Source organism: Conger conger, chromosome 5, assembly GCF_963514075.1.
Source record: "Conger conger chromosome 5, fConCon1.1, whole genome shotgun sequence".
Classification (NCBI taxonomy): Eukaryota; Metazoa; Chordata; class Actinopteri; order Anguilliformes; family Congridae; genus Conger; species Conger conger.
In genome coordinates, this window is record NC_083764.1 from 53,277,900 (window position 1) to 53,294,064 (window position 16,165).

Below are 16,165 nucleotides of genomic sequence, written 5' to 3' on the forward strand. Positions count from 1 at the left end.
CCTAGGTTGTCTCATTCCCCTGTGTATTCATACCTGCCCTTCTCAGTTGCACCTTGCTAGTTCGTCATATCCTGCTTTCCAAATCCTGAGCCCTTATTTTCCTTTACTCCAGTTCTAGCCTCCTTGTTCCCGAGCCCTTGCCCTTGTGGCATTCTGTATGGTTGGTTTTTTGTTTTCTGGATTCCTGTGTATGACCCCTGCCTGATTCTCTGGACTCTTCTCTGGTTTTTGTGGATATCTGTACCTCTGCCTTATTTGGTCTGACTTCCCTTTTTTTTCATCATCCCAGTGCCTGCTATTGGTTCCTCTGTTCCCCCAGCCATCCCTAAAAATATAACATTACCAGGCCATAAAGCATGTCATTGGATCATTTGTGGTCATGTAATGGTTCAACATTTCATGGGTATAAAGATGTAATGGCACAGAATTCAGATAAGTGTCTCCTCAGTGATCAGTTAAAGCAAAAAAAGAAAATGGTGTAGGAACACAATATAGGGCTGTTGGTCGGTAGCAGGCTGTTGTAACTGCCAGACCCAGGGGGGATTTAGACCAGTACTCTGCAGATTAATTTTAGAAACCTGTGGGTTTGAGGTAGAGGCAAGCGTATCACAGCATATAAGCAATTATAAGAGAGCTGGCGTGCAGAAATACAGATACAGCATGTTTGCATGGAACAAAAATGACCGCAAATTGCAACATATACTGTTTATGTAGCCCTGACTGAAAGATGGTTATATCTTTAGACTATGTTAGAATAATTGGTTTACTTGTTTTGCTGTTCGTATTTGTATGTGCATGCAAATTAAATCTTAAATATATCAGCACATGGAACCATTCTAACTTGGGTTTATGTCAAATTTGTAAACATGCCCTACCATACTTCATAGATTGTTACTTCTGATGAAGGTACCAAAATGCCATCACTGACCAATTACTGTAAGATATTTCTCCCTGTACTAGATCTATGAAATTGATTTGCAGGTATTTGTTTTTTATTTTTCTATTGAACTTCCTTCTAAAGCACCATTAAAAAAATAGTATTTCATTGCAGTGTAGCAATGAGTTTGCAGTGTAGCAAACTAAGAAAGTAGATATGGAAAGAAGTTGCAGTGTACAACTTTATTTTCCTTCATGATGTATTGAGAATGTATGCATATCGGGACAGATTTAGATTTAGAAAACTTAAAATGTTTAAGGTGTCCTGTTGATCTCTCACATGATACCCATTGTAACCCCTTGTAGCCATTCCTCAAACAGAAAGAAATGATCTACCTCAACAGACTAGTTTTAAACAAGATAAAATTACATGAATTCTTATATTGGGATAATTAATTGGACAATGTACAGCATTGATCTCTTGCAAAAGCAAAAACAGGCACAGCACACCCCCATATACCACACAGCACAGCTCCACCTACAGTACACTGTTAAATAAAACAAGTAACAAACATGTTCTTGTTAGTTCAACAGCTGTGGAGCTGGCATGATATATTATTATGGAGCTGTTGAGACAGGTGCGTGGGGGGTTGGACCCAAAATGCACGACTCAAAAAACAAGCAATGTTCATACACGTCAAATCCAGCCAAAACCAAAGTACAGTACCGAGGGAGAAGGCAGTCTCGTAATCAGTACACCATGCAAAAAGTCCAGTAGCCAGGAAAGCTGTCAGTGGGGCAGAAGTACAGGTGGATGGTAGGCAGGCTCAGGGTCGATGACAGCGCAAGAAGACCGAAGTCTGCTCTGCGGGGCAAAAGCACAAAGACAGCAGGCAAAGTCGTGGTACAGGCAGGCAGTGGTCAACAAAACAGAAGTCAATAATCTTTGGTCAATAAACAAGCTTGGATCATAACGGGTAGACAATGGCCTGACAAAACCACTAAAGAGTGCACTGACAAACAGGAGCCAACAATTTCACAAAGACATGACATGGAACTGAGCTATATATGCAGGTGTAGACAGGTGTAGCCATATTTTCCAACATGTGTAGAGTTGTGTGCTTTATTAAAGATTCAATGGAATCAACCAAAGTCTTACAGTTTGAGGATGTTTGACCATTCCACCATGCAGGACCTTTCAGAATCATTTATATCCTTGGGTTTGCAGTTATGGTTTCATAAGTTTTTGCTTGGATTTAAGAGATTAAGATGGCCATTGCAGATGTAGAAGAACTTTTCATGTCGTCCTGTATGCCTCCTGTCCTGCAGGTGTCGCTGGATCAGAATACCACTTCCCTTGTAGACTCCTCCCCCTTTTTACTCCTATATCTGTCTGGGAGACTTCCTGTTCTGAGAGTATTACCATCATCTTGCTACAGAGGTGGTTTGCTTCCGTATATGTAAATAATTCTAATCTTTCTTAAATATACACAACGCAGAGAAAGGCAACGAATTAAAGTTCCACGACACAGAACATGGATTTTGTTTTTTCTTAACCGTTTCTGTGTGGATTCTGTGTTTGGAGTAAGTGTTGTCCAGCAGGACAATCTACATATGAGCAAGTCTCACCTCCTTAGCAGAGACAACCAGCTATTCCATGTGTTTTATATTTTAATTATTGCCCTTACAGTGGTATGTTTAACCCTTGACACTGTCTATATATATTATTTTTTCAAGAAAAAATGATACTTAATAAAAAACATTGAAACACAAGAGTATATGTATTTCAATAAAAGTATCTGGTTTTCCCCTCTGTTTGAACATTACATTACTCTGCTGTTTATTATATGTGTCTTTTTTCTTAATTTGTATAAAGGGTGCCAATAATTATGAAGCCCTTTGTATGTTGACCTTGATGTAAGAGGTCGCATGGTGGCCCTGCTCACCACTGTCGAAAAAGAAATAACTTTTGCAAGCAGAAAAGGAAACGGGCAAAACAGTAGTTGTGCTTTGAGAATAGTTTTGCACACTTAGATTATTATATTAGTCTTAGATTATGTACATGTTAAAAGTGTGGATTTCTCCTCAACCGTCAAAGTCAACAACATTCCACTCAAAGATGGGCTTTTTTTTGGGGTTTTAGCGTTTGTCTTTAAAGTAATGCCTCGGACGCTCCTGTTTAAGTAAGCTCATGTACGCAGAACAAGTGTGAAACATAGCATCCTGAACTCTGCCTGCATACCAAAATAACTACAAAGAGGTTTCACCATTCATACTGCGTTGCACAGTATTTTGACAAGTGTTGTGCAACAAAGCATAAATCAGCCTTTATACACACCTGACACAAGAAGCAAGAGCATTACAATGTAAGTGTATGCATTCTTTCTAAGTCGGAATAATATGAAATGGTCCGTTATTTAGCATTTTAGTCAGTTTTGCATTGTTCCATCAAAGAGGGTTAATCTACTTGCAGTGCCCTCCAAATATGTGTCAACGGTAGAGTGATTTAAAAAAATTTTCAGCCATTTGAATTGGGGATCAGAAAATGAAGACAAGCTCTTTTTGTGTCCCCCCATTGTGTCCCCCCACGTAAAAGTAAGTCGGATGACTCAGGTGATTCCCTTTGTATACACTGTTGATTTCAAACTGTTTTCATCAGTGCATATTGCATTTTCATCTTACTACGGATGAAAAACATCTGATCTGGTTGGCGAGGGCAGCAGTGAAACTGTACGCAGAAGGCTTTGAGAGTAGAATTGCATGTATAGTACAGAGGCTAAACAGCAAGATGTGAACCTCTTATCAGCAGAAAGATCAAAATGCTTGATTACAATTTGCCCAAAAATACAGAGAAGAGTGTGAAGACAGTAAGGAACAGCCCATGATCTGAAGCATCCCACCTCATCTGTGCAATATGGAGGGGGTAGTATCATGGCTTTGGCATGAATGGCTGCTTCTAGAACAGGTTCAATCATCTTTATCGGTGATGTAATGGTGGATTGCAGCAATAGGAATTATTTGAAAGTGTATAGATAGATTTTGTCTCCTCATGTACAAGAAATGTGTCTGACGCTTCATCCTTCGACAAGACAATGACAAAAAACACACAGCTTATGCAACCAAAGCATTCATCAGTGGGAAAAATGGGAAACAAGTTAGTCATCTGAATTAAATCCAACTAAGCATGCATTTCATATCACTTAGAACTGTAAGGGCAATTTTTAAAAAAAGAGTCAAACATGGAATGGTTGCAAACTTGTCAGAAAGAAGACACATGCGCAGGTTGTCCCCACGGATGGCGAGGATGAGGAAGGCCATAAGGAACCCAAAGATCACTGTTTAAGAATAGCAGAGATTGGTTGCATCTTGCGGTCGGCAAGTCTCAAAAAGCCATAAAATTATATAAATGATTGTGAAAGGTTTTGCATGGAGGATTGTTCAAAAATCCCTCCAAGTGTGTTCTCTAACCTTATCGCAAATTATCGGAAAATACTCATGGCTGTCATCTTTGCCAGGGTTGTTTGCAAAAAAAAATTAACCATGGGAGCCAATAATGTAAAATTATTATTATTATTATTATTTATTTATTTTTAATGTATGACTAAATGTTGAAAGAAAGGCTTATGTCCATAACTATTGTTTTTAGTTTACAAATATTGTGTTTAGTGCACAGTGCATATTTCTCAAATGCGCCAATAATTATGGACAGTTATTTTCTGTAGGAGGGGTTTGACAGCACCATAAGCATGCGTTACTAGACAAAGAAAGACCCCGCTCAGGACTAGGGGTTGTAAAGTGAAAGTGGGGTTACCGAATATTTGTTCACGCGTTTTAAAGCAAAGGTTTCAGAGATATAGGAGCCTATTGCTATGAACGATTTGGTGATGATTTGACGGTGGCTACTGGTACGTTTGAATTTTAATTCATGTAAAATGTAATATATAATCACAGCTCTTTTTTTGCACATAGCACACGATGCATGTACACCCCTTAGAGTAGGCCTATATGCTACATATTCCTGGTATATATACAGTGGTGTGAAAAAGTGTTTGCCCCCTTCCTGATTTCTTTTTTTTTTTTTTGCATGTTTGTTACACTTAAATGTTTCAGATCATCAAACAAATTTAAATATTAGTCAAAGACAACAAGTAAACACAAAATGCAGTTTTTAAATGAAGGTTTTTATTATTAAGGGAGAAAAAAAAATCCAGAAAGAGAAATTGAACTCAGGTTTGATAAACCACAGTTAAGTTATGTTTTAACAGGGGGGGGCAATCACCAGGGCCATGTAGGTTTGGATTTTTTTTTTTACTGCATTTTGTGTTTACTTGTGTTGTCTTTGACTAATATTTAAATTTATTTGATGATCTGAAACATTGAAGTGTGACAAACATGCAAAAAAAAAAAAAAAGAAATCAGGAAGGGGGCAAACACTTTTTCACACCACTGTACAAGTGCCTGGTATGAATGACCTGAAAGGCCGCCCACACACAGACTCTTCTTGTTTGCACCTGACCGAAGACAATAAAACCTTGAAAAACAAGAATGGGGACAGACAGTCGCGAGTCATTGATCTTTGAATAAAGAAATTAGTTGTCGTCATGAGTTTTAAAAAGTCACAGCATTATTTTGTCAAAGTGCCTGGCAGTTTCATTCAATTTTCCTTATTTTGCTTCATTGGTTTCAGTTGCCAGCTATGGTAACTTAGTCACCATTTCTCAAGTGATACATCACAGGTAGAAAGCCTGATTTTGCTTCAAGCGCTCATTGCCTTTCCTAATGCTTGCATATTCAGTCTGTGCAAAGGGTCCGTCATTTGTTAGTAAGATAGTTAGTGAGTTAGCTCACATATACTGGATCAACAGAAGGCATTCACTCATTTTCACCAAATGAGTATGATACAAAATACAAATAACAGAACACAACCAGCTAAATTAAATGTCTTTCAAAGTAGTCATTACTTTAACCCTTTCAGACACTGTGCACATGACAATATACACCCTTTTTTCAAATGCTTTGCGACATATTTCACGAAATAAGTCTATTCATATAAAACAATGCAAGTCCATTGAATCTTACAAGTTACATTTTACAACTGTTCAGACCTAGCATCCACTGGAATGTACCAAAAAATAATTATTAATTATAAAAAAGTATTTTTGATTTAATCTGATTTCTGGGTGCAGAAATTAAGCAGATTCACCCTTTCACTAGTTACAAGAGACACACCAGTTAGAAAACTGGATTGTTCAACAGAAAAATCTTCTCTTTCAAGCATGCTTGCTGTGGTTTTAATTTTAATACTACTTCACATTACTCATTGCCTTTCCTAATGCTTGCATATTCAGTCTGTGCAAAGGGTCCATCATTTGTTACTGAGATAAACTGAACAGGACCTGCTCACCTATACTGGATCAATAGAAGGCATTGCAGACGGTGGCTCCTCCTCCATGACTGCCTCTAAAAAATAAGCATTTAATAAGTTTAATTACATCTTTACTTGTTTCAGCCAACTGTACACAATTGATTCCACTTATCAGAGGGTGCGGATGCTTACCTTGAATTGGTTCCCTTTTACATTGTGTTTGCTTTTTCCTCATGTACAGCAGTACTAGTGCTCCGAAGACAATGAAAATAGTTGAGGCACACAAGGCTGGAATCCATCTTCCTGTAATATATATTACAATGTGACATATTCACCGAACCAGTTTCATTTTTTCATATTTTCAGGAAGCTTCTGGGGTTCTTTCCACTAAATTATTATTTTTTACATTTAGTATATATTTTGCTAATACCCGTTTAAGAACATAGAGAAAATGCTTATTTGGCTTATTTAGATCTGTTCTGCCCTCAGAATTATTTTCACAATTAATGATGTTTTAAGTCATTAATGTTGTATTAGAGTATTTGCATCACACACACTCAGTAACAGTTCTACGGAGAACCGGACCTTTATTCTGAAGTGTGATAGCGGGTTGCATGTTTGTTTATATCCCTAGTAATGGTAGCTACTGCAGCAGAAATATATGGTCGCTCACATGGTGAACATCGTCAACTTTCTCACGCTCACGAAACCAATGGCTGTAAGTTTCACAGTGTGTTTCATGATATAAACAAACATGCATACGTAGCATAAACTTGTATAAGGTAAAGTTTGATGGTTTATTCTACTGGATAGTTATCCGTCCGTTAATCAGTTAATGTAATGTGTGGACTCGCGTGTACATGCTAGCAATTGATAGCAGGCTAGTCTATTGTTTATGTGAACGGGCTCATTTTCGGCGCGTAGTTTACGTTCATATATTAATAGCTGGATGCAATGCCGATTATTGGTATCGTAATTTGATGTACAAGACAACTGAGTTTCTGTTTTATTTCTGTTACAGTTTCACTCTTGGTGTTTCACCCTACACTGAGAAAAATAAAGGAGCAAGGCGCTCATATCCTGGCTCAAGGGAAAATACCTTTTTTTTGGCTTGCTGTTTAACTGTGCTAACGTAGACTAGGCTACATAACGCATAGGGAGAACAATACAAGATCCAGATTCTTTGCAACTGCCACTTATTGTTTACTGCAAAAAAATTTTTGTTCTTTTTGGAAATGTCATGCTCATACTTAGATGTCACCTTGTAATTGCTGCAGATTACAATCACCAAAAGAATCTGTTGCAATTTCTCATTTCAAAACTACCAGTGATGCTAAGCAGAAGGTGGATCACTTCCATCATTAGGCCAATGTGCACACAGCTGCCACTGCTACAGTGGGTACATTTTCTCATACAGTATATTGGGTTCACCTTGTGATCCTGAGGTGAAGCACTTTTCCAGATCAGTAGAATCACTGGAGGCTTTGTTGGCAGGGTTATGGGTGGTGCACAAGTATGTTGTGGAGGGAAGGTGGGGGTGTAACTGGAGCTGAATAGTTTGGCCAAGCTGCACACAGCTGTCATTACCACAGGGGGGCAGAGTTTCCCAGCTGTAAGTCACTTCAGTCCCCTGACTGAAGTAGCTGAGAGTGACATCATTCCCCAGGCACTCTGCTGTGATGTTGGGTTCAGACATGGGCTCTAGAGGAAAAATAATCTTATTTCAACCGCATTACACAGTCATATTGAACACAAAGCAATCATTTAAATATTCAGAGGTCTGGGCCATGTAATAACAGTCTACTTAGGCTTAAAGTTTGCCCAACTTTCAATGGCAACATATGCCAGGTGTACAGAAAATCAGTGTAATCACCAGTGAATTATTGCTGTCATCTCTCATAAAATGATGTATTCTCTATAATAACAGAATACAATACTTAATATGAATAACAAATTATGGTGTGTAAAAGGTGGAAAAACATTTAGATAATGTGAAATCTGCTTTGTGCCAACTTACCAAAAACCTGCAGGGGAAGGTATGTGTTCTCTGGTGTACGTAGACCTCCAGACATATATTCAATTTTAACTTGATACAAGCCAGAATCTGATAGGTTTAGTTTGTTCAGCCATATTGAGTCATTGATAATACTGATCCTTCTATGACATGGGGGGTGACATGGCTCAGGCAGTAAGAGCAGTCGTCTGGCAGTCGGAGGGTTGCCGGTTCGATCCCCCGCCTGGGCTGTGTCGAAGTGTCCCTGAGCAAGACACCTAACCCCCAAATGCTCCTGACGAGCTGGTCGGGGCCTTGCATGGCAGCCAATCGCTGTGAATGGGTGAATGGAGAAACATCAATTGTACAGCGCTTTGGATAAAGGCGCTATATAAATGCCTACCATTTATATTGTTCATTAACTTGAAATACTGTACGAGAACTCCATAAAACTATTCTAGTTGTATTAAAAGTAAGTCAACACTGTAGCTTTGGTCGGAATCAGGTGAGACAGGAAAAGAGATGCTGTCTCCCACTTTCACTCTGATGGTGGCCTTTTGAAAGCTTGGTATTGAGTGGTCATTCTTTCAACTGCAGAAAGATATTGACAGGAAGTAACTATTATCAAACTAGCTATAATCTCTACGTTAAACCTCTTGTCCTACAGCGACGCAGTTTCGAAATACAGACCACGTGACACCTATAATTGGTACTATATTCCATTCTACCTCCTTAACACAACATAAGAAATAATGTAAATATAAGATCTGTAGAAAAATATACCGGCCACATTTCAAATATACAGACTATTTAATCTCGTTTATATAGGAAGCTATAGTTTAAAATGAACGATACATAAAGCCTATATATCACATGCATTTCAAAATGTAGGCAATATACAGTGGTGTGAAAAAGTGTTTGCCCTGATTTCTTTTTTTTTTTGCATGTTTGTCACACTTAAATGTTTCAGATCATCAAACAAATTTAAATATTAGTCAAAGACAACACAAGTAAACACAAAATGCAGTTTTTAAATGAAGGTTTTTATTATTAAGGGAGAAAAAAAAATCCAAACCTACATGGCCCTGTGTGAAAAAGTGATTGCCCCCCCCTGTTAAAACGTAACTTAACTGTGGTTTATCAAACCTGAGTTCAATTTCTGTAGCCACACCCAGGCCTGATTACTGCCACACCTGTTCTCAATCAAGAAATCACTTAAATAGGACCTGCCTGACAAAGTGAAGTAGACCAAATGATCCTCAAAATCTAGACATCATGCCGAGATCTAAAGAAATTCAGGAACAAATGAGAAAGAAAGTAATTGAGATTTATCAGTCTGGAAAAGGTTATAAAGCCATTTCTAAAGCTTTGGGACTCCATCGATCCACAGTGAGAGCCATTATCCACAAATGGCGAAAACATGGAACAGTGGTGAACCTTCCCAGGAGTGGCCGGCCGACCAAAATTACCCAAAGAGCGCAGCGACGACTCATTCAAGAGGTCACAAAAGACCCCACAAGAACATCCAAAGAACTGCAGGCCTCACTTGCCTCAGTTAAGGCCAGTGTTCATGACTCCACCATAAGAAAGAGACTGGCAAAAATGGCCTGCATGGCAGAGTTCCAAGACGAAAACCACTGCTGAGCAAAAAGAACATTAAGGCTCGTCTCAATTTTGCCAGAAAACATCTTGATATTCCCCAAGACTTTTGGGAAAATACTCTGGTCTGACGAGACAAAAGTTGAACTTTTTGGAAGGTGTGTGTCCCATTATGTCTGGCATAAAAGTAACACCGCATTTCAGAAAAAGAACATCATACCAACAGTAAGATATGGTGGAGGTAGTGTGATGGTCTGGGGCTGTTTTGCTGCTTCAGGACCTGGAAGACTTGCTGTGATAAATGGAACCATGAATTCTGCTGTCTACCAAAAAATCCTGATGGAGAATGTCTGGCCATCTGTTCGTGACCTCAAGCTGAAACGAACTTGGGTTCTGCAGCAGGACAATGATCCAAAACACACCAGCAAGTCCACCTCTGAATGGCTGAAGAAAAACAAAATGAAGACTTTGGAGTGGCCTAGTCAAAGTCCTGACCTGAATCCTATTGAGATGCTGTGGCATGACCTTAAAAAGGCGGTTCATGCTCAAACCCTCCAATGTGGCTGAATTACAACAATTCTGCAAAGATGAGTGGGCCAAAATTCCTCCACAGCGCTGTAAGAGACTCATTGCAAGTTATCGCAAACGCTTGATTGCAGTTGTTGCTGCTAAGGGTGGCCCAACCAGTTATTTGGTTTAGGGGGCAATCACTTTTTCACACAGGGCCAGGTAGGTTTGGATTTTTTTTCTCCCATAATAATAAAAACCTTAATTTAAAAACTGCATTTTGTGTTTACTTGTGTTGTCTTTGACTAATATTTAAATTTGTTTGATGATCTGAAACATTTAAGTGTGACAAACATGCAAAGAAATCAGGAAGGGGGCAAACACTTTTTTACACCACTGTATATCTGAAGATATTTGTGGGTTCAGTAGTGATTGAAACCCTGTGCACAAAAAATATTGAATGAAAAAGATATTTTTTATTTTTCAAAAATAATTTTTTTCTCCCAAAATCAGGTTTCACAATTATTGGCACCCATCGTTTAATACTTTGTATTTATAACAGCATGAGTCTTTTCCTATAACACTTTTAACACATTTGGAGGGATATCTGACCATTTATGAGTGCACTTTGGTTAGTGAATAGACAGACATATTCCCTATGATGCAAGAGGTCAACTATGCATATGCTGACCCGACTCACCACTATGATAAAATAAAATGAGTTGTGCAAAACATAAGCAAAGCAGCAGCACTTAGGTCTTTTAGATCTTGTTGTCTTTCCTGTAGCTCCTTGGGTTTATATTTTAAATGAAAGGAGCATCATAATTTCAATGTATTATTATTATAATTAGTTGTGCTTGGAGAACAGTTTAAAATGCTTCAGATCAGGTATGCACTCAAAGCCTGGATTTCTCCTCAGAGGCTACAATATTGCATTCCTCAGATATGAGTGCTGTAAAAACAAACAATTTCATGCAAGGATATATACACACAGTTTCTGGATTTCCAGGTGCATAGATCTCGCTTTCTCCTGCTATTTTTGGCATAAAGCCATTTTTATAATCACCTGCTTTGGTTGAGAGTACTATACAAAACGTATCAATAAAAACCCTTAATTGAAGCTGTATTATAACGGCTTGTGGATACTTCAAGCCCATCAACCTGCCTGCTCATACAAGTGTTCTGGTTTGGGGAATTAGCTGTTCAATCTAACCTGTGTGGTTTGTCCTCAACTTTGACCAACAGAAGCTAGTATGGATTTATTAAGCTTGAGCACTTGATATGTATGAAAGCATTAGTTTTAACATTTGTTGTTATGCCTAGGGCACACCTGTTTAAGTAAGTGCATGTTAAAGGTCAAGTAATGGTGTGAAATGTGGCATTCTAAACAAGAAATGAACAGAAAGGAAACTACAATAACCACATACCGGTTTCACTATTTATACTGCGTCACACAATACTTTTGACAAGTGTGACAAACCTTAAACAGGCTTTATACACACCTGACACAAGAAGCAAGAGCATTGCAATGTAAGTGTATGCATTTTTTCTAGTTGAATAATGGAGATTTTTTGGTTGCACACTGTAATTGATTTCAAATTAAGTATTTAAGTGAGTTTTGAATTTTGCCGTTAAAGAGGGTTAATGCGGTGCTCTCTAAACTTATGTCAATGGTAGAGTGTAATTTGTTATTTTGCTATATGTTTAAGGCATTTGGATTTGAGATCAAAATATGATATGATGAATATGAAACAAAAGTACAAACAGCTTTTATTTCATGGTATTTACATGCATATATGTTTTATCGTTTTAGAAATGGTTTTAGAAATTCCCCCCACTGTCAGCTTTGAAAAAGTAAGTTACGGATGACTGAGAGGTGTTAGCTGTTGCTCAGGTGATTCCTTTTGCACAGACTGTTCACATACAGTCCCCTCCAAAAGTATTGGAACAACAAGGCCAATTCCTTTGTCTTTGCAATCAACTGAATACATTTGGGGTTGAGCTAAAAACATGAACATGAGACAAGAGTTCAGAATTTCAGCTTTTATTTATGGTATTTACACCTAGATGTGTTAAAATACTTAGAACATAGCAGACCACCCAATTTCTAGGTGAGCAAAAGTATTGGAACAGAGTATTTAAGTAAATGAAAGTAAATAACACTAAATATTTAGTAGCATATCCCTTGCTTGAAATAACTGCATCAAGCCTGCGACCCATTGAAATGACTAAACTTTTGTATTCTTCTTTTGTGATTCTTTTCCAGGCTTTTACTGCAGCCTTTTAGTTGTCCTTAGTTGTTTCTGGAAGTTTTCCCTTCAATCTCCTCTTCAGGAGGTCAAATGCATGCTCAGTTGAATTAAGGTCTGGTGATTGACTTGGTCAGTCGAAAACCTCTAAAACCTAAAACACTTTTTCTCCCAAATGAAGTAATTTGTTCTGTTGGCAGTGTGTTTTGGGTCATTGTCTTGCTGCATGATGAAGTTCCTCCCAATTATTTTGGATGCATTTCTCTGTAAGTTGGCAGACAGAATGTGTTTGTAGACTTCTGAATTGATCCTGCTGCTACCATCATGTTACATCATCAATAAAGATTAATAAGCCAACTCCCAAGCCATGACACTTCCTCCATCATGCTTCACAGATGAGCTTGTATGTTCTTGATAATGAGCAGCTCCCTTCCTTCTCCACACTTTGGCCTTTCCATGGTCTCAAGATTACGTGTTCAGGTACGGTTGAATCCTCCTGATCCTGTACATAGCAACTGAACTCTCAGATCACGCGGAATCACCGATAGCGGCCAAGATAAATTAATTCAGAAAATGTATAACGTGTGAAGATTTAAATCGATCCTATGGTGGGACATTTATGGACGGTGCGACAGAAAAGTGCAAACATCGTGTAGGATGAAGGTGATGTGGGGGCAGTTTGTCAGTCTCCACACTAATGGGTAAGAATATTGTTATTATTACGATGATTTATATTGATATTATTATAGTAGTAACATGCCTATATTAGTATTAGTTGAAAATTATAATTACAATAATTATCATGACTCATATTAAGGGCTTGGCCAACTTCAACCGAGTGAAGGCAAGTGTAATGTAACAGTCGAATTCAAGAACAGCTGCAGAAAAAAGTGCGCACAACCTCGTTGGAATTATTTTTGAACTTTGAGCGAAAGGGTTAATAAAGCACGCTACAACAGCAGCAGCTGTTGGAAGAAATGTTTATTTCAAAAACTATTGTTTTTTAGTTTAAAGTATATTTTGTGGATATTTTTCAATGGTGTCAATACTTATGGAGCCCAAATTGTATATGCACTGCATATACACACTTTTTTGTTCTAAAAATCGTAAACGTTAGGAAGTGGGAGGGGCAAAGCAGGGCAGTTTTATACAAAGCAGGGCTGCAGAGAGGATACTTTTGCTGTATGAATGGTTTATGAATCGAGTAAGTAGGAATTTTAATTCGTGTTGAATGTAATAATTTCCGATCTATAATCACAAAAATGTTTGTACCTATGACACGATGCGTGCACAGCCCGTAGGGTAACCCTTTATAGGTTATATATCCCTGGAAATACATGTAAGCTACATTTTGAAATGCATGTGATATATAGGCTATATGTAGCGTTAATTTTAATAAGATTAAATAGTCTGTATATTTGAAATGTGGCCAGTATATTTTTATACAGATCTTCTACTTACATTATTTATTATGCTATTTAGTACGGTATATGTCGAAGGAGTGCCCTTAAAGGAACAATTGTTACGGTGTCACCTTGACTGCGTCGGTGTATGGCAAGAGGTTTAACATACAGTTTACAGCTAGTTTGCTAATAGTTACTTCCTTACAATATGTTTCTACAGTTACAAAAAATGACCACTCAATGCCAACCTTTCAAAACATCAAGAAGAATCTGTGTTGAAGCTATGCTTCTTTATATAATAGGGAAACTACATTTTAATCCTCCGTTTTGTGTAAAATAAACTGTGTAAAATAAACGCAAGACTTGTAAAATATACGTTTATGCATGTCTCAAGTTCAGTCTCAAGTGAGCCTAGATTGAATTAATTTAAAAGGCAGCACTCATGGATTAATTCTGACCGTGAGAGATTGCCCAGGAAATATAAAGACACATGTTGGCAAGGAGGAGTGGTTGCTTTTCTAACAAGGCCCTCTCCTTGCATAACTACAGAACAGAATTAATTCTAACACAACTGTGTTATGTGTCATATTCCCAATATTTAAAAAAATTGTGCAATTACTGGGTGGCATGGATGGTGCAGTGGGTAGCACTGCCGCCTCACAGCAAGGAGGTCCTGGGTTTGAATCCCTGTCGCCCGGGGCCTGTTTGGAGAGTCTAAATCGCCCGTAGGTATGAGTGTGTGAGTGAATGGTGTGCGTGCCCTGCGATGGACTGGCGACCTGTCCAGGGTGTATTCCTGCCTTTTGCTCAATGTATGCTGGGATAGGCTCCAGCCCCCCTGCGACCCTGTTCAGGATAAGCGGGTTAGGATAATGAATTAATGAATGAATGTCAGTTCCCATGCATGTTTTTATTGTCCTGAATAGTCTGTGTGTGGGCAGCCTTCCAGGTCAGATGAAACGTTTTGTGGTCATTCATACCAGACACTTGTGCCGACTAGTGAAGAGGTTTGTGGGTGATGGTTGTAGTGATTGCAACCCTGTGCATGAACAGAATTGCATGCCTGTGTATACACTGAATGCAAACACACACACAACCCTATTACACTGTATGATCAGTGTGTGTGTGTCATAATCCCTTTTAATCACTTCATTGAATTATTGAATTAATCTACTGTATGAAAATAACCTGATTGATTGCTCAGTGCTCAACTTAAATACTCCTTTTCTTGACGCAAGCTTAAAATTGACATACCCATAATAAAATGATTACTATTCTTGAACTATTTTGACTAAAGGCATAATCCTGGGGTCTTCTGAAAGTTAAACATTTGGGGTCAGGATTACTCAAAATATTACTCAAAGTTAAAGTTGCAGCAGCTCAATCACAGTGAAAGTGCAAGCTTTCTTTCTCACTGACAAGAATACTGTTTTTGACTGGATACAGGATATTGTAGCTGTGGCTGGTGCGCTTAGAAGCACAAATCCCCTTTCAAGTTTGAGGACAATATCACCAAAAATGAGCATTGTGCATTGTTTTTTTCTAATCAATTCTTTGATGAGCTGAAGTTATACTGAATGTTCTTTCACATGGATGGGGGTTACGCATTTTCTCTGCAACTACATTACAAATACTGGTCAGAGATGGTTGTGCTTGTGCTCATCATGTTCGAGAGAGACTATACAAAACTGAGATGATAGAATTTCTATGTACAAGTACTTTTGTAGAAGAAAGGAACGGTGAAACGGACAACAATGATAATTGCTCCAAGAAATTCAATGGGCTTTCTATCAATTCTAACTAAACTATTGGCATTCTATCAATGTTTCTCTGAGCACATTTTAAAAACAAGAACCTATTATGCATTTGTCCACTGAACACTTGTCTTGAAAAGGACACTGACATTACCTTAGTTGTTGCAGTATGTGGATTTACTAAATGCAGAGAAGCTGAGGTACCCCCACACTTGATTTACCACCTGTTATGATCCTGATTTCTGTCTGTTAGTTTATTTGGTATTTTTGTAAATGTATTATTTTTCATATTCATGTCTGGTTTTCTGTTTACATTCATTAGTCTTTGCATTCATTTTCCCCTGTGATGTCTGTGTCTGAATGTTTTCTGATCTCGAGTCACTCCCCTGTCTGTGTGCTTCACTATTCAGGGGGTTTCA